At 38.0% G+C, this 19128-nt stretch overlaps 1 protein-coding gene across 15 annotated transcripts in view; it reads left to right on the top strand.

Annotated features, from left to right (window-relative positions):
- Positions 1-8067: 8067 nt before the first annotated feature.
- The window catches only part of LOC106882371 (stearoyl-CoA desaturase 5), a 135715-nt gene continuing 124654 nt past the window's right edge, over positions 8068-19128 (top strand). For 5 of the 15 annotated variants that reach the window (XM_052969751.2, XM_052969749.2, XM_089355515.1 and 2 more), the window contains exon 1: positions 8620-9072. The gene's annotated coding sequence lies outside the window, so the exon portion shown is untranslated. Of the gene's footprint in view, positions 8239-8619; positions 9073-9540; positions 9651-12705; positions 13185-19128 lie in introns of those variants that run through there. The other 10 variants (XM_089355510.1, XM_089355508.1, XM_089355511.1 and 7 more) reach the window with 7 other exon arrangements.

Genomic DNA, 19128 nt, shown 5'->3' with positions numbered 1-19128 from the left:
CGGTGTCCGAGCATGGCCGCAATCCAATGACTGAAATAAGTAAAAAAAAAAAAAAATTATGAAATGGTCCCACATATGTAATATAGTGAGATGAGAAACATCTTTGATTAATTGCGGTTATTCATGCAATTACTAGATAAAGACTCCCACGGAGTGTTTAAAAATCTGAAGGCAACAAGCATGGGAGATAACTCCAATTGAAATTTTTGGAAAATATCATACAACCGTTACACACACACACACACACACACACACACACATATATGTATGTATGTATGTGTGTGTATATGTTTGTGTGTCTGTGTTTGTCCCCTCAACATTGCTTTTGACAACCGATGCTGGTGTGTTTACGTCCCTGTAAGTTAGCGGTTCGGCAAAAGAGATCGATAGAATAAGCACTAGGCTTACAAAGAATAAGTCCTGGGGTCGATTTGCTCGACTAAAAGCGGTGCTCCAGCATGGCCACGGTCAAATGACTGAAACAAGTAAACGAGAGTAAAAGAGAGTGCATATAGGCAAGTATCTTATCTGCAAAGCCATCAAATGAAAATACGGACACGTTTCGGTCTTATTAAACCTTTGCAGCATAGTAAATTCTGTTTGTAAGGACTAACTGATCAATATATGTATAGAAGTAGGGGCAAAATATTGACGGGTACTACTAAAGCAGCACGGTCCCGAATGCGCAGTCGCGCGTCCGCGCTAGCTAGTCGTTAGTGGTCGATCCTAACCCTAACCCTATTCCTAACCCTAACCCTAACCCTAAACATGTATTCATTTGCACACGCGGGTTAGGGTTAGGGTTAGGGTTAGGGACAGGGTTAGGGTTAGGGTTAGGGTTAGGGATAGGGTTAGGGTTAGGATCGACCACTCAAGACTAGCTAGCGCGGACGCGCGACTGCGCGTTCGGGTCCGTGCTGCTTTAGTAGTACCATATTGACGCTGATTGTGAATATCAACAATAAAAAAAATAGATGATGTGGCTGTAAGAAAATACCTCAGAGGAGCGTTGTGGGTGCTAAATACAATTATGATAGCCTTGTATTTGTGTAGATTGTGAGACACAAAATAGAAAGAGAAAAATAAAGATTAGATCAAAGAACGAAGTGGCAAGCGAACTTAGAAGTTAAAAGAGAGAGACAGAGGGGGAGAAACAGAGAGAGAGGGGGAGAGAAACAGAGAGAGAGAGGGGGAGAGAAACAGAGAGAGAGGGGGAGAGAAACAGTGAGAAGGGGAGAGAAAGAGAGAGAAACAGAGAAAGAGAGAGAGATACAAAGCAAGGGGAGAGAGAAACAGAGCAAGAGGGAGAGAAGGGTGAGTGAATAGGTGAAGTACAAAGGAGGTGTATTTATGTGTGAGAAAAAGAGGATGACCTTTTCAGCTAAAAGAAGAAAACTATTGAGTGTGAGCAGAAAATGACATAAACATAACTATGGTGTGGTGGGGGGAGTAAAAAGAAGAGAAAGGCATTAAAAATGAAGGAATGTTGAGAAGATAGGGAGGAGAAAGTAACTCGCCAAACGCAGGAAATAGGAGAGGAAATGAGTGATAGGCGAGCGTTTAAAAGCGAGAAGTTGCTAGACAGACAAAAGGGGGATGAGGAAATGAAATTAGAAAAGATGTGAAGAATAGAGCTAAAGATGAGAGAAAGTGAGGGAGGGTATGGTGTTATGATATTAGAGAAGTGTGTAAGCAAGAGAAAGACGTGAAGACTGCGTGTGTTTTGAAGAAGAAAGAAAAATACTAAACGATAGAAAAGTGATAGGGGGAGACAGAGAGAGAGAGGGGGGGGGGGAGATATAGAATTTAAAAAGTATAGAGAAAATAACGGGGAATGAGAAATAGTAAGAGAATGAAAAGAACGAGGGGATGAATAGGAAGTGTATGAAGGAGGAGGAGGAGATATAAATTGTTGAAGTTGTTGGTGTCTGTCATCCCTGATCGAACAGACGATGATCAAATGCATTCCAACTGTGAAACACCCTGTCTCTTTCCTATGTGCAGAAAACCCAGTAGGATTACATTTTCCGATGGGTCGTTCTTTCTAAGGAGGTAGAGTATGTGATATGAGAAAAATTTTGGCTGTTATTTTTAGCAAGTCGAGCTCTCCCTGCAATTTCGATAAGGTGAAATGTGAAAGAAGAAAAGTGCATGTGTATCTGGGTGTGTGTACGTGTAAAGAATGAATAAGCTTAAGTAGAAGATAAAATAATTGGACGGGAGTATATAACGAATACGAGGAGGAGAAAGTTATGAATGAATTAACGATGAATGGAAAAAATAAAAGATGGAAATAAAGACGAAATAAAAATTCGATTAAATGAAACACATGCATTCTTTTACTACCGTTTTAATGATTTTAATCATTCGACTGCGGCCACGCTAGAGCATTGATTTCAGTGGTTTAGTGGTTTAGAAGTGTGTAAAGTCTGCTATAAATTATCAACGGGTAGGATAAACTGATGTGTCCATCTAACAGAAAATTAACACACATATACAAATGTGTGTGCGCGTACACACACACACACGCACGCGCGCGTATTGCGTGCTTATCAACAAGCAAGAAATATACATTCTTACTCTATTTATTTTTATTTGTTTCAGTCATTAGACTGCGACCATGCTGGAGCACCGCATTGAAGAATTTTTAGTAGAATTTTTTTTCTTTTTTATCGGAGTCTTTTGTCGAACCGCTCGCTTACTAGGATGTAAACACACCAATACTGGTTGTCAGATGGGTGGCGAGGGACACAGACACAGACACACACGCATATATATATATATATATATATATATATATATATATATATATATATATACATATATACTTTATTAAAGCTGCAAAGACATCACAGAAACTGTTACTCAGAGTTTCACGTTATCGTCCGTCCGACAGTTTTTCTAAACCAAAACTGTCCGACGAACGGGAACGTGAAACCCAGAGTAAGAGTTTTTGTGATATTTTTGCTACTTTTTAATAAAGCATATATATATTACGGAGATGTACTGGCATTGCAAGTGACCTGGGCGTGGAAGGTGTTTGTAAGCCATTTAAGAAACACACAAAAACCGTTAAATTTTGGCAAATTAAATTTAAATGTTGAAGTGAAGCTAACGGTTTTTGTGTTTCTTAAATAACTTATAAATACCTTCCACGCTGCAATTGTTTATATATATATATATATATATATATATATATATATATATATATATATATATATATAAGATTTTTAAACTTTTAAATTTTCATATTCAAAAGAGACAGAGACTTCAAATTCGATATATCGATTTATTCACCACTCTATGTTAACATTTCTATGCCAAACTTATCCAGTGACTGGTCCATTGGATTTAGACGTTTGGCACTTCTTCAGGAGTGGTTACCTTTCGAACAAAACACGAAAAAACACATACATAACTATTATTAGGTCTTTAGGACATCTTTAGCTTTCGTGTTTGTTATAATAACAAACACGAAAGCTAAAGATGTCCTAAAGACCTAATAATAGTTATGTATGTGTTTTTTCGTGTTTTGTTCGAAAGGTAACCACTCCTGAAGAAGTGCCAAACGTCTAAATCCAATGGACCAGTCACTGGATAAGTTTGGCATAGAAATGTTAACATAGAGTGGTGAATAAATCGATATATCGAATTTGAAGTCTCTGTCTCTTTTGAATATGAAAATTTAAAAGTTTAAAAATCTTATGATATAAATATAAACTGTGAGAACGACCCTTAAGGAATCTAATTAATGATCTCCTAAGGTAAGTTCTTATGCTATATTGGTAACGGTTGCCACATCCTCTGGAAAAAAATTATTATATATATATATATATATATATATATATATATATATATATATATATATATATATATACGGCGGGCTTCTTTCAGTTTTCGTTAACCAAATTCCACTCACAAGGCTTTGGTCGGCTCGAACCTATAGTAGAAGACACTTGCCCAAGGTGCTACGCACGCGCGCGCACACACACACACGCACAAGGATTGAGAAATACATATATATATACACATACATTTTTGTAAAGGAAAGGTTGACAGTGACTTCGAAGTATCGGCTTACCAGCTGTTAAGCTTTAAAGCATGTACTTCAAAGTTCTGAGCAATCCTTCAGTTTTAATGCTAAGTTGTTTTTATAAGTAACTTCACATAAAAACAAACGTGAATGTCTTTATATTTTTATTTGTTTCACTCATTAGACCACGTGGCTATGCTGAGGCACCGCCTTGAAGGTTTGAGTCGAACAAATCGATCCCAGTAATTATTGTTTTTCAAAGCCTGTTACTATCGGTCTCTTTCTGCTATGTTACGGGACGTAAACAAACCAACACCGGTTGTCAAGCGGTGGTGGTGGACACATGCACACACAAACACGGCACGCCGGGCGAAATGCCTAGCGGTATTTCGCCTGTCTTTACGTTTCTGAGTTCAAATTCCGCCGAGGTCGACTTTGCCTTTCATCCTTTCGGGGTCGATAAATTAAGTACCAGTTGCATACTGGTCGATCTAATCGACTAGCCCCCTCCCCCAAAATTTCGGACTTTGTGCCTTGAGTAGAAAAGATTATTATTATTATTATTATTATTATTGTTATTATTATTATTATTATTATCTAAAACAGTTTAATTTGGCCCCATGCAACATAAGTTTCGTTGGTTTCTTACAGAAATCTACCTCGCCAGGTTCAGATAGCCAAATTCTATCTATCTATCTATCTATCTATCTATCCATTGATAAGCACGCGCACGCGCACGCGCACGCACACGCACACGCACACAATAGAGAGAGAATTCTTTGTTTCTATACAAATTACATAACTTAGGAGTTGAAATAGGGTAATAGAAAAATTTTGTAACTGGAAAAGGACTATCATTGCAGTCTCCTACAATGGCCAAAAGCACACATATGATTTCCAAAATAGGCACAATGGGAAATTATTATCGATTATATCAACTCTAGTACTTGACTGGTTCTTTATTTTATCGATCTACGAAGGAGAAAAGGCAAACAGCGAACCGTGGTGCGACTTTGAACGTAGAAAAATTTAACCAGATGCTGCAAGATATTTCGTCCGACGCTTCACCAATTATCAGAGAACGCCGGACCAAATACTTTGTGTTATTTGTTCGAGTTTTGCCTTTCGTCTTTTCGGAGTCGATAAAATAAGTACCAGTTGAGCATTGAAGTTGATGTAGTCGACTAAATTTCAGGCCTTGTGCCTATAGCAGAAAAAATTATTTGTACCGGCTCCAAGGCGGTGAGCTGGCCGAATCGTTAGCACGCAGGAAAAAATGCTAAGCTGCATCTCTTCTGGCTTTACGTTCTGAGTTCAAATGCTGCTGAAGTTGACTTTGTCTTTCATCATTTAGGGGATAATGAAATAAATACCAGTTAAGCATTGGATCGATGCCATCGACTAGCTCCCTACCCCAAACTTTCAGGCATTGTGTCGATAGTAGAAAAAAAAAAATTAAAATTATTTGTATCGGCACTTTACATTCAGAGTTCAAACGCTGTCGAAGTCATCCTTCCGGGATTTATAATATGAAATTACAACTATGAGTCACATCTTTGTTGCTTTGCTGGGTCAAGGATGGGGAGCTCGAAAGGGTGCCTCTGTGTTTGCTCACGACGAAATGGGCTTCCCAAAACATAGGTAAAAGACATGGTGAATTATGAAACCAAGTGATATGCGAACTAGAGTGACGGCTGTTTATTTATTGGACCTTATCTGGTATATAGTGGCTATAGTATACAAAGTTATAGTGACTTTAAGTATATTTTGACTAGCATTTCTCCAGCGTACTTAACTTTGGTATATTTATATATTTATCGTTTTTCGATTCTCTGTCTTTGCCTGCCTGTCTATGTCAGTGTGTCTGTCTATCTTTCTGTCTCTGCCGGTGAGTCTGTATGCCTGGCTGTCTTCTGTCTGTCTCTCTGTCTCTCTCTCTCCACACACACACGCACAGACACACACATACATATACATACATATATACATACATACATACATATACGTATATCTATGTAGGAACGCATGTATATTTTAATATATACTTATATATAAATATACCCATATGCTTATATGAATATATATATAATATATAATTCATTAATTTCTTCTCTTTCTTGAATGAGAGGAACGAGAGAGGATACGAAAGATGGAATGGAAGATGGTCGCTTACAGCTATTACGAGTGTTGAGAGAGAGAGAGAGACGCTAAACAAAACTGAAAATTAACAAAAAGATACTAAAAACCAAAAATTAACACAATCACGAAATATCAATAACATCGCCGTCACCATTACCAGCAACAAGACTCTACAACACCATCACCTCCATCTTCACCATTGTTGCCTCTGCCGTCACCTTCACCACTATAATTACTGCAATAAGAACAAAAAAGCAACAGCAATATTACCGGCAACAATAACACGAGTCTGCGAGGGGGCTTCTACATGGTCGTTCGGCAAGTTAGAAATGGAAGTCAAACCTCTCTTAAATCATACCCTATTACATTAAATGGTGTAGTTGTGTATATATACCACTAAAAATTCAGATTGGTCATGTTTAGGGTGCATTTGATCATAGGTCTTGGTGAAACAGGGTTGACCAGGGTGTAAATAATTTCAACATAATCCAATACCACCATCATTATGATATGCCATTCTAAGGCGGTGAGCTGTTATAATCGTTACACGCCGGATAAAATGCTTAGCGGCATTTCATCCGTCTTTACGTTCTGCGTTCAAATTCTTCCAACGTTGACTTTGCCTTTCATTTCTTTCGAGGTCGACAAAATAGAATTCATTTAAGCACTGGAGTCGATTAAATCCACAAACCCTCTCTTCCAAAATGTCAGTCCTTATACTTATAATAGAAAGAACTGATATATCATTTTCATATTTTTTTTATTCTAGCGTAACACCATCACCACTATGAATATCAACCGTGTAACATTGATGCTGATGTCACCACCACCACCGCCACCGCAACAATGATGATAAGCAACATCAACAACCATATTAAAATACCACTAATACCGTCACGATGCCATCACCACCACCCCTATCAGTCATAGAACGATCACGCAAACAGCATAGCACCGCGACTGACACAATAGAAGCGCCACCAACATTACCTCTCTCCCACACGTACACACTACCATAAGCAACAGCATAACGCACTATCAGCGTCACTTTAATGATACCACCACAGTCTCCACTACCATAACACCAATAAGTAATCTAAAACCACTACCACAGTAATAAGAAACACCTAAGTACCACCACCAACACCAACACCGACTGTAACACAACATACCATCATCATCACCAGCAGTATTCGCAGTACTAGCACCACTGGTAACGTAACATTGTCATCACCACTATCACTAACACCGCTACCAACACCAACTACAACACTGACTGCAACATAGCACTGTTACCACCATCAACTACAATGCACTAACACCTGAATACTGCTAGTAACACTGACAGCAGTGCACTACCACCGCTACCATTATTAGTATAACACCCTCTCAAGCATTTCTAGTCTTGTCTCTCGCTTTCAATAACTGCAAATACGACGAAGAGGAAAATATAGAGAAAAGGTGAGAGAATGTTAAATAGAAAGAAAGAGAGAATGAAAGCGTGTGAAGAGAAAGTGAAAGAGGTGAGATAATGAGAAAGAGAGGGAAAGAGACTAAGAATGTATGTGAAAAAGAAAGAGAATAAAATGTGTGCGAGGGGGAAAGGAACAAAGAGGGTGAAGTAATGATAGAGAGAAGGAAAGAGAATGCGAATGTCTATGAAGAGAAAGACACAGAGAATGTGTATGAAAGAAAGAGAGAGACAGAAGCAGTGAAGGAGGAAGAGATTGAAGCATAACGACACAATGCGAGTAGTTGTCATGGTGGTGGTGATAGTAGTGGTGATGATAGTAGTGGTAGAGGCTACAAGGAGAGAAATGATGGTGACGACGGAGGAAAGTAGAGAAGGGGAAAGAGGTAGCAATATTAGTGGTGGCGACGAAGATAGGATGAGGGGGTGAAATGGAGGGGGAAGAAGCAACGTAATGGTGGGGTGACGAAGGCGATGGTAAGGGTGGAAACGGAGAATGGAAGAGTTGCTATTGTTTAGCCCTAGGAATGCATTGATTGTTGAAAACCTACAGATCAAATACGTTCCAATCGTGACCATCCGGTCTTTTTTAAGGGTATGTAAGACTATATTTATCAAATGTGTCCTTGTAGGCTTGTCAGTGAATTTGAAGGATATTTTGGCTACTATTCTTAGCAGATCGACCAACCAACCACAGAGATTCCACGTTTGTTGTTGCTGTTGTTGTTGTCGGTGGTGGAAACAAAGAAAGGGAGAAGAAACAATGCAGGTGGGAGTGGTGGCGGAGAGTGGAGACAGGGGGAAACAGAGAGGTGGGGTAGAAGGAGAAACAATGCAAGTGGTGGTGGCGACGGTGGGAGGTTGGGGATCGGGGTGAACAGAGAAGGGGAGGAGAAGAAACAATGCAGGTTGTGGCGGTGTAGGTGGTAGCGACGACGACGAAGGGGAGATAGGCGGTAAGAGGGGGGAGGATTGTACTGCTGCTGCTGATGCTGCTGCAGTGAGTCGGTCACGTGGGCCGGTGGTCTGTTTCTCTCTGTTCCATGTTTCTAACTCCACCTTGACGAGTTTATTTAAAAAAAAAACCCTCACGATAACAACTCTTAGAGAAAACAACATTAATTTAGGAAAAAACAAAAAACAAAAAAGACAGCTTTGAATCTTTTGAAAAAGACAGGGCTTTATAAATATATCCACATATAATATATTTTGGTCTATATTTCTCTGTATTATTATTATTACTACAACCGCCGCCGCTGTGCTTTCACTTCTATATCTTCATCGTCGTTTCAGTTAATTATTATTATTATTACTACTACTACAACTATTATTACCACTACTACTACTTCTCACCGAATACAGACTACTACTACTACTACGACAACTACAAATAATACTACAACTACTACTAAAGATAATATTTTCAATTGTGAGTCAACATGTTTTATGTATTATCTATCTATCTATCTATATTATGTTATTTCATTTCATCTTCAATATTGTTCGTTATTTCTCCAGCATTGGCTGTTAAATACCGCCACGCCAGGTTAAAGGTTTATATATATATATATATATATATATATATATATATATATATATATAATGTGTATATATAATGTGTGTGTGCTCCAGTATGGTCTAATGACTAACGCCAGTAAAAAAAAGCATACACGTATATGTGGTTGTATATATATATATATATATATATGTATATAACAGATTGTGTGTATATACTTCACATCTTTTAAAGTATCTATTGCTCAATATTCTAAAGTGTGTGTGTGTGTATGTATAATATATGTAAGTATGTGCGGAACCGGGTAAACAGCTATTTAAGAGAAAATCCTTTGCAGTAGACGTGTATATATATGTATGTATATATATATATATATGTATATATTGTATTATATATGCATGTCATGCAACACTGGAAAGAACGTAGTTTCCCTGAAGAAAATCCCTCCATGAAGATATGCAAATATATGTTCTTATCTGTCTCGCCTCGAAGTATGTATAATCAAAATACGTGTATGCGCGCGTGTTAATATTATATCAATCTATGTGTGTATATGAGTGTTAATATAAATGTTTGTGTATTTAAAATGTATGTATGTTTTTTTTCTTGTATTTTGCATATATACGTGATTTATACTCTCTCCGTGGCTGTTATTTTTGGGATTGCATGATGTTCATGCCCTCCCTTTTTCGCCTTCTGAGCTTAGGTAAAGTTACATCAGTCTCCTGAAGCCCCTTTTTTTGTGTGTGTGAAGTGGAGGGTGATAAGTTAAAAGTACCAGACATGTTGTGCAGTTTTTTTTTTCTTTAGCTAACGGCAACCAGAACCCTTGCCAATTGTGTGACCTGGGTACCTGTTTATGATATATATATATATATATTTATATATATATATATATATGAATAAATAAGCGATTATTATTTTTATTTTGTTATATATTTTAATAATCTGTGTATATATATGTATTCTGTTTCAATGCGTTCGAGTTCGATTCCTGTCCAAGTCGTGGTAGTCTTTTTATCAGCTTCCTCCAACTTACCGACCTACCATGCATGGTTGGTCAGTCTGTTGAAAACAGCAGCGAATTAATTCTACTGTTTTAAAAGGGGGACACCTTGGTTTGGTTTGTTGAATGTTCATTGTACACTACTACACTTTTCTTGAAACAAAAAAAAAAAAAAGAAGAGAAATAGTAATACTTAGGATGGCAATGGTTGGAATTGTAGTTAATCATAAGTCTGCCCGATGAAGTTTGCCTTGGGCTAAACAAAAACAACCGTAACGGAGAAATACCGGTAAGACAAGTGAGTTCGTATAACTCAACTGTGACCGCTCTCATTCATTGAAGCATAACCATGACAAACGGCTATGGCAGAGTCGAATAAAGAAAAGCAACGCATGTACATCCCAACTTCCCACTCTCTATTTCCATTTCCCCTGTGGTCCTGTACATGTTATGGCTGATCGGTTATGTACCATAATACGTTTTTCTTTGAAAGTAGCCCCCCCCCCTCGCCACTTCAACATTAGAATAAACACCTAAATTCCTATAAATTCAGTTAGATTGTCGAGCTTCATTCAGTACCCTGTTTGTAAAATTTACATTAAAAAGAAAAAATTAAAATGTTCAAATTGTTGAACATCCCTTCGATATATTTGTTAGAGAATCTTTTAAAAGTGAAATTAGATATAGTGCATGAGACATTTTTGTGGTTGATCCGAATGATGGAAAATAGTTTTTTTTTTTGTTTTTGTTTTGGATAATGTTATTAATTATATTGAATAACAAGTAATTACAACGAAAAGTTTTTCGTCACTTAAAATTAACAAGACCTACGGAAAGATATTAGTATTTTTACACACATTTAATGAGAAAGTATTCTACTACCCCTTAAATAAAGCAATTAGTGGAAATGCGAAGTTTATCTGAAGTATTGGACGTATTAAATTCCAAACTAGTCTTTCGGTTTACTTATAAATTTGAAGTATTTTTTTTTTTACCTATATGTAAAAGCTATTGTTTGTTCAATTAGTTTACTAAGCTTAATTATGTTACAGAACGTCTGAACGACACGGCATGCTTTATTACGGAGAACCGAATTTTGTCTAAAATAGATTATTACCATAAATGTCTAAATGTGTTTTAAAATGATAGAACCACAAGAAAAATTTCAACAAAACTTTTCGTTTGTCTTTATATCATTACTATTTTATAGTTATTTTCTATGAAAATTTAAGATATGTACCAGTCGGTTTAAACAAACGTTACGCTTCATCAACCGAAAGAAATGGCCTTGTCACATTGTATCGTTGTTATTAAAGTTATTTCCATAGCATCATACGTATGTATATTTTCTTAACATGCTCTCATATGCTGTGTATGCTATGTACATTGTTCGTGTATACACGCTGTCATGCATTTGCACACATTTCATTCACGCTTCGTACATTTATCTACCGTGTGTATATATATATATATATATATATATATATATATAATATACACACACACAAACAAACAAGCGTACACACATCATACATAAAAACTCATTTTCTGCAATACATAGAATATACACTCCGTTTGGCTTTAATTCAGCCTCTATCAGTTTTATCACGATTTATGATCACCGATAGTTCTGGAAATGCTGTGTAGTTTCCATAGAGAAGAGTCAAGTGGACATCGATGACAATATGGTCAGCGGGGACAAACCGATGCTAATGTTATGATGCTGGTGACACGACGACGGAAAATAAAAGCGATGTGTTCAAAGCTAACGGTCAGCTAGCTATTGTCTTGGGACTGTTGTCGTATGCTCTTGTTGTGCAACCGACTTCTAAATTACACTGGTGGAGGAGCAGCCATCAGTCGACATTCAACATATGTCTAAATACTGTTTTCAGTTTTTTTTTTTGTCAACCATATTTATGGTTTCTCTGTCATACTGTCGTTTCGTTCACACATACACTGTTCACTACCGATAAAACCCATGGTTTTGCTGTACTTTTAACCAAAGCGTGATGCATCTAACAGCACATTGTTATATATATATATGTTAACATTCTGACCAAGATTTATTTCGTTGTCTCCATATCGGTCACACTCCAATGATTTAATGCTTCATACAGATTTTACACCTGACAGTAGCATTCCTAATTTCTCTTCTAGTTTTATAGTTTCTCTATCATGACATGATTATTATTGACTATCCACTGTAATAGCTAACTTCAGTCGATGTCCACTTCAAGGCTATTGCAGGGAAAACTGGACCTGACCAGCTGTCCACTATAGTCCGAGACAGCAAGCACGGAGACATCCCTTTACTGAAACCTGACCACTATAGACACTGTCTGTCCGTTGTGATTATTTTTATTCCGTGTCTAGTCTCCATCAACTTCCCTATTGTTGCTCTCTGTCAGTCTGTTAATAGGCTGTGTCATTCCCCCAAACCTCTAATGTATGATTCCACTCTTCACCACCGCATTTTAGGGTTTGTCAGTCCATGCCAACTTCTTTGACGTTCTTCCGCCTGCCCTTCTCCAACACCGACATTATATTAACCTTGCGTTCAAGTGTTTGCGTATATATATATATATATATATATATATTTCTGTGTGCATGTATGTATATATATATATATACATACATGCGCACACCGAAGTGTGTACATTTGTAAAAGTGCAAAATTGTGCATGTCATTCAGCCGAAACACGACCCAGATGATTCCAACCATATCGTTTTAACTCTTCATCGTGTATGTGTGTTAAAACACACACACACACACACACACACACATTCATTTGCACCTACCTACCCACTCATACATACACTCTCGTTCTCACCCATCCTCTTCTCTCTTTCTCTTTTCTCCTCTATCTCCCTCTACTACTACCATTCGCTTCTCTCTCTCTCCCTCTCTCCTCCTAATCTCTCTGTCCCTCCACCTCACTGACACCAGATGTATATTTCGTTGTCCCTCAATGTGTTATACATAAAACAGCAACCTCCAAAACAGGAGACACACATTGTAAGTAAATCTCTCTTCTTTATTCATGACATTATGTCTTTGTTTTATTTGTCTCCTCTCTCTCTTTCTCTCAACCATATTGTACTGTATCATTTAGACGACTGCATTCACAATCCGGTTTCCATTCCCGCCCGTAGTTTTTCAGTCCACCGATGTCTCGAACATAGTTTTATCTCTCTTTTCTTTCTTTGGTAGGGTAGTGATGCTCAGACTTAGATGTTCATTATAGTTGTTGTTAGTTTGCCTCTCATCGCACTGGAGGTCGATAGTATGAGTTTGAGTAAATGCCGAGGAGTCAATTCAATTTTCTATGCCAGTTGCCCTTATACATGTGTCGATGTGATAAATCATATTTCTGAGGACGATGTATCACAGAAACAAGCAGAAAGAGAGGGAGATGCGATGGTCAGTATTTCGTCCTTGTACGTTCTGAGTTCAAACCTGGGTGGTTGATAAAAGATATAAGCAGTCGAGTATTTGTGGTTCAGCCTACAATCCTGAAAATTTCTATCCGTGATCCTGTTATTGAAGGGGTTTTCTTGTCTTGAGACTCAATCACACATGTTTATACCGTTGTTACCACTCCTCCCCTTTACAATCATCCGATTTTAATGTAACCATCCTCACGTAGACTTTTTTTGTAACCTGTCCTTGTAATGTCGGTGTATTTGTCACCGACCCGCCGAGGTTAACTTCGACTTACGGGGTCGATGGAATGAAGTACTTATCAGTCAAGTACTAACTCCTTTCCCCGCAAAATTGTTTAACCTTATGCACAAATCAGAAATCATTATTCTTTGTGTCGATTAATCGAACCAGATGTTTTGCAATATCAAATTCGCTACTTCACTACCTCATTCTATTGAAGGTGATAGGATAAATACTGGTGCAGTTGGGGGGGAAATTTCGATTCATTTATAATCAATGTGTCTATCTACTTTTCTAAAAAAAACAACAATACAACCAACTAATCTTGTAATTTGTAAAACGAACAAAAATTAATAAAAAGTGTCTCGGAAATGGCATCCGGGGAAAAGCATGAACGTAACTACGTCCAAAATGCGTTTGGTCGTCAAAATTTATTGTACTTTCTGTGGGGAAGTCAGACCCATCCTACGTCGACTAAGAAAGGATGGGTTTTTTTTTCTTCCTCTCTGAATATGATCAAAGGCGTTCCAGCCAGGACAGACCTGTTTTTACCCCCCCCCCCCAACCTGAGTTTGACGGGCGGAAGTCTTGCCCTTCTTTGGTTTAAATCTGAAGATTTGGCTAATATTTCTTTCTAGAAAGCTTTGCAACCCCAATAAATCTTTCCTAATAAGTTGTTTCGATTTTGGCTCCAAGTCGGCCCTGACAGCAAGTTTATTTTTTTTATTATGAAACACGTTCGAGATATGATCATTACATGTATTTTTTTTTTTTTGAATTGTGTAATCCAGATTAAATAATCCAAGAACGCATTGGATTATGTTAAGGTGTAGTTTTCTAGCAGGGCCAGTGACTACGTTAAGGCTACTTCGATGGCGCGCTGTAGTTAAGTTCTGGATGGGGGCTAATGGAGTTCAAAAGCTTTCAAGTTGTGGCCATCCAGTCTTCTTGTGCATTGGGAAAGCTCTCTACGACGATGGTGTCCTTTTGATTGCTATTTCTAGCAGGTAGAGTGACCATGTATTGGGTCTCCGGTTGTAACTGTTGTTTACTCTGACTGAGCAGACTATGATGTAAGACATCCTAGCTACGACCGTCTCATCATTTCCCGATGCTCACTGAAATTTGGCTGCTATCTCTAGCAAGTCAAAAGGCCGCATAGAGGTTCCCTGTTGTAGTGTTTGCATTGATGGCGTGATTATTGTCCGTGCTGTACAGGTTTGTTTTCGTCGAACGCTGACTTTATTTGTCACTGAAAACTGCGTTTATGCATTGATGTATGTCACATTACTAACAATAAATATCATGTCTATTAAGTTCCCCTTTACCCTTTTGGAACTTTTAAAAGCGTTAAGCTTCATATATATATAAAAGGGATTTTTACACGCTCTCGTGTGTTGTACGTGTATGTGTGTCTATGTATATAGGCATGTGTGTGTACATGTGTGTATGATATGCATGTGTGTATATGTGTGTATGATATGCATGTGTGTATATGTGTGTATGATATGCATATGTGTGTATGTGTGAATGATATGCATGTGTTTGTGTATATGTATGTCTATGCATGTTTGTGTTTTTGTTTGTATGTAATTGGTTGTATGGTAAGAAGTTTGCTTTCCAACCACATGGTTTCGAGTTACTCCCACTGCATAGCACCTTAGTCAAGTATCTTCTCCTGCAACCCTAGGCCAACAAAAAGCTCTGTGAGTGGATTTCGTTGTTGGAAATTGAAGTTCGTCGCACCTCTATGCGTTTGTGTGTGTATATATACACATACATATATATATATATATATATATATTGTTATTAGACTGCGGCCATGCTGGGCACTGCCTTGAATTTTCAGTCGAATGTATCGACCCCAATACTTACTTTTTATAAGCCTAGTACTTATTTTATCGGTTTTGTTTTGCTGAACCGCTAAGTTACGGGGACGTAAACACACTAGTACCGGTTGTCAAGCGTTGGTGAGGGACAAACAGATACAAACACACACACACATATATATTTATATGCATATGACGGGCCTCTTTCGGTTTCTGTCTGCCAAATCCACTCAAGGCTTTAATAGAAGACACTTGCCCAGGGTGCTACGCAGTGTGACCGAACCCGAAACCATGTGGTTGGGAAGCAAGCTTCTTACCACAGAGTCAGGCCTGCGCCTATGTATATATATTATCTTTTACTTGTTTCAGTCATCAGACTGCAATATACCAGGGCACTGCCCTGAAGAATTTTAGTCGACCGAATCGACCAGTACTTCTTTTTTAATTCTTGTACTTATTCTATCGGACTCTTATTGCTGAACTGCTAGTTACATGTTAAGTTAAACACATGAACACCTGTTGTCAAGCAGTGCTGAGGAACAAACACAGTCACAAAGATATATTATATATATATATATATATATATATATATATATATACACACACACACACACACACACACACACACACACACACACACACACACACACACACACACACACACACACACACACACACACACACACACACAACTTTGTCTGCCAAATTCATTCTCAAAGCTTTGGTTGGCCCAAGACAGAAGACACTTGCCCAGGGTGCCATGTAGTGGGATTGAACCTGGTACATGTGGTTGGAAAGCAAACTTCTTACCACAATATATGTATGTGTTATTGCCTCCTTGACATAGCATGGTGGTTGTAAATGAATGTCACCGTCATACAAGCAGGCACTGCTTACATGATGGTGACCTTCACTTAATACTATCATGCAATGTCAAGGCAAGGAGACTGAAGCCTTGAAGCCAGTGGCCATACCAGACTCCATTGTCTGTTCTGGCATGGTTTCTATGGCTGGATGCTCTTCCTAACACCAACCATTTCGGAGTGTACTGGGTGCTTTTTAAGTGGCACCCGTGTTTTTAATGTGGCACTAGCACCATGCTTTTTATGTGACACCAGAACCAGCATAAATTCTACTGTAGCAGACTAGTCTATTTGAGTATAACAATGTGCCAAATATCTTGGTCCATAGTTATATATATAAATTACTAATAATAAAGAGTATGGAAACTTGTTCATCCACAAAATTTTATTTTATAATTTTGTACAACTTATAATGACCTACATGTATTTCCACTGCACCGACTACTCATAGTTGCAGAAGCAGCCTTGCATTATTATCGGTGCAGCTTCATCAGGGTCCATACATTTGGTCATCCTCAAAGTGAATACATACATATATATAAACAACCTCACTGTCCACACTCACTACTACCTCTGCTACCTGTGATGCCACATGGCCATCTCATCACCTGTCTATTTCCTTGGAATAACTAATTCATTCTTACTCCGTTTTCTAAATATGTGTAGCCATGTAGCTCCTCGCCAATGAGAGCCTGTTCTACCTCAACCCCTTCCCTCTTACCTTAATTAATCCCCATCTAACATGTGAATGCAACATTCTCCCTCCATAGGTTTGTTGACTTGCAAGATACATGGTGACCTCAACACCGCTAGTGGCTTGACAAAAAGCACCATGTACACACTGTAAAATGGTTGGCTTTAGGAAGGGTATCCAGCTGTAGAAACCGTGCCAAAAGCAGATATTGGAGCACAATGCAGTTCTTTGTGTCATTGAATCCTTGTCAAACCATCCAACACAAGACAGGCATCTTTCAGTTTCTGTCTATCAAATCTGTTCAATACTTTTGTCGATCCAGGGCTATTGTACATTTGCCCAAGGTGCCATGCATATATGCATACACAAATATCATAAAATCTACAATTACTTTTGCACTGAGCTAGTTCTCATGTAGAACACACACCATCTAGTATCCAGTTTCAATATCTAAGGAAAAAAAAATGAGTATTATACATTAATAAATGCAATTATATATAAACCTACTAAAACATAACAAAAACAGCTATCATAATTTATGCTAATTTCTTTGCAATTTTTTTCTAGAATTTACTACCATTTTCCAACATTTCTGTGGTGTTTTTAACATTTTCATTCAAGTTAGTTGACACCCTGGTATATAGATGTACATGTGTGTAAATTTGCATGTATAGGATATAAATATATACACTATATTAAATGGCTTAAAAAGAACACATTTTATTCATATATACTTAGCTACACTTACACAATAAAGATTTTACTACACCAAACAGTATACATTTGTAAACATATATATTATAATTTTAACGTCCATCTTCCTATTTTAGTATGGGTCGGACAAAATTAGTTGAGGCAGACTTTTCTATGGCTGGCTGCATTTCCTGTTGCCAACTGTCACCTGTCCCAAACCATATTATCCCCTAGGTCGGATGTATTTTCACAGAAGACTGGATTACTTGTATGATGATGATGCTCACTCACAAGCAGCACAAGATGGTCTTGACAAGGGTAAACACACACACACGCACACCTATATATATATATGTACATGATGGGCTTCTTTTAGTTTCTCTCTACCAAATCCATTCACAAGTTTTTGGTTAGCCTGAAACCAAAAATCACAAGATTGAGAAGCAGGCTATTCAACACACAGTCACATCTGTGCCTATCTATTTACCTGCCTAAATCATCTCATTGTCATCATTTTAACATTACCTTTTCCCTGTTTGTTTAGCCAGATGGAGTTTATTGAAGCAGATTTCTATGGCTGGATGCCCTTCCTCTCACCAACCCTTTACCTATTTCCAAGCAAGGTAATTTTTTCCCATGGCCAGACACAACTTCTCACACTGTTCGAAATGAATGACACTGCTTGCATGACAGTGACATTCATTTACAACTATCCTGCTATGTCAAGACAAAGAGAGACACCGTCACTCATACAGACACATACAAAAAATTGTATACCTACATCTCCTTATGTGTATGATGGCCTTCTTTCAGTTTCCTTCTGCCTCGTTCACTCACTGAGCTTTGGCCCGGGACAAAAGTAGAAGAGGACACTTGGCCAAGGTGTCACTCAATGGGACTGAACCTGCCAAAACCATGTGGTTTTAATCAAACCTCTTAACCCCACTGCCACGCTTGTGCCTATAAGATAACTCCAGTAAGATTTGAACTTAGAACATAGATGGAAGAGGTATTTTTTCTGAAAGTCTAATGATTCTGCTAGCTCACCACTTCATCTATTTATCACACATGAGGAGACATGCAGCGTCAAAAAACAGGTAAGGGTTAACAACAGGAAAAGCATCTGTCTGTAAAACAAAGCCTTGGTATATATGTGTAACCTATGGGCAAGCAGGGCAAGCATCCCTGGACTGGCTCTTGTGCGGGTGACACATGAG

The sequence above is a fragment of the Octopus bimaculoides genome, chromosome 7 (genome assembly GCF_046866305.1).
Source record: "Octopus bimaculoides isolate indiv1 chromosome 7, ASM4686630v1, whole genome shotgun sequence".
Lineage (NCBI taxonomy): Eukaryota > Metazoa > Mollusca > Cephalopoda > Octopoda > Octopodidae > Octopus > Octopus bimaculoides.
The sequence above is the reverse complement of the archived record's forward strand: the minus strand, read 5'-3'. Positions and strand labels throughout refer to the sequence as shown.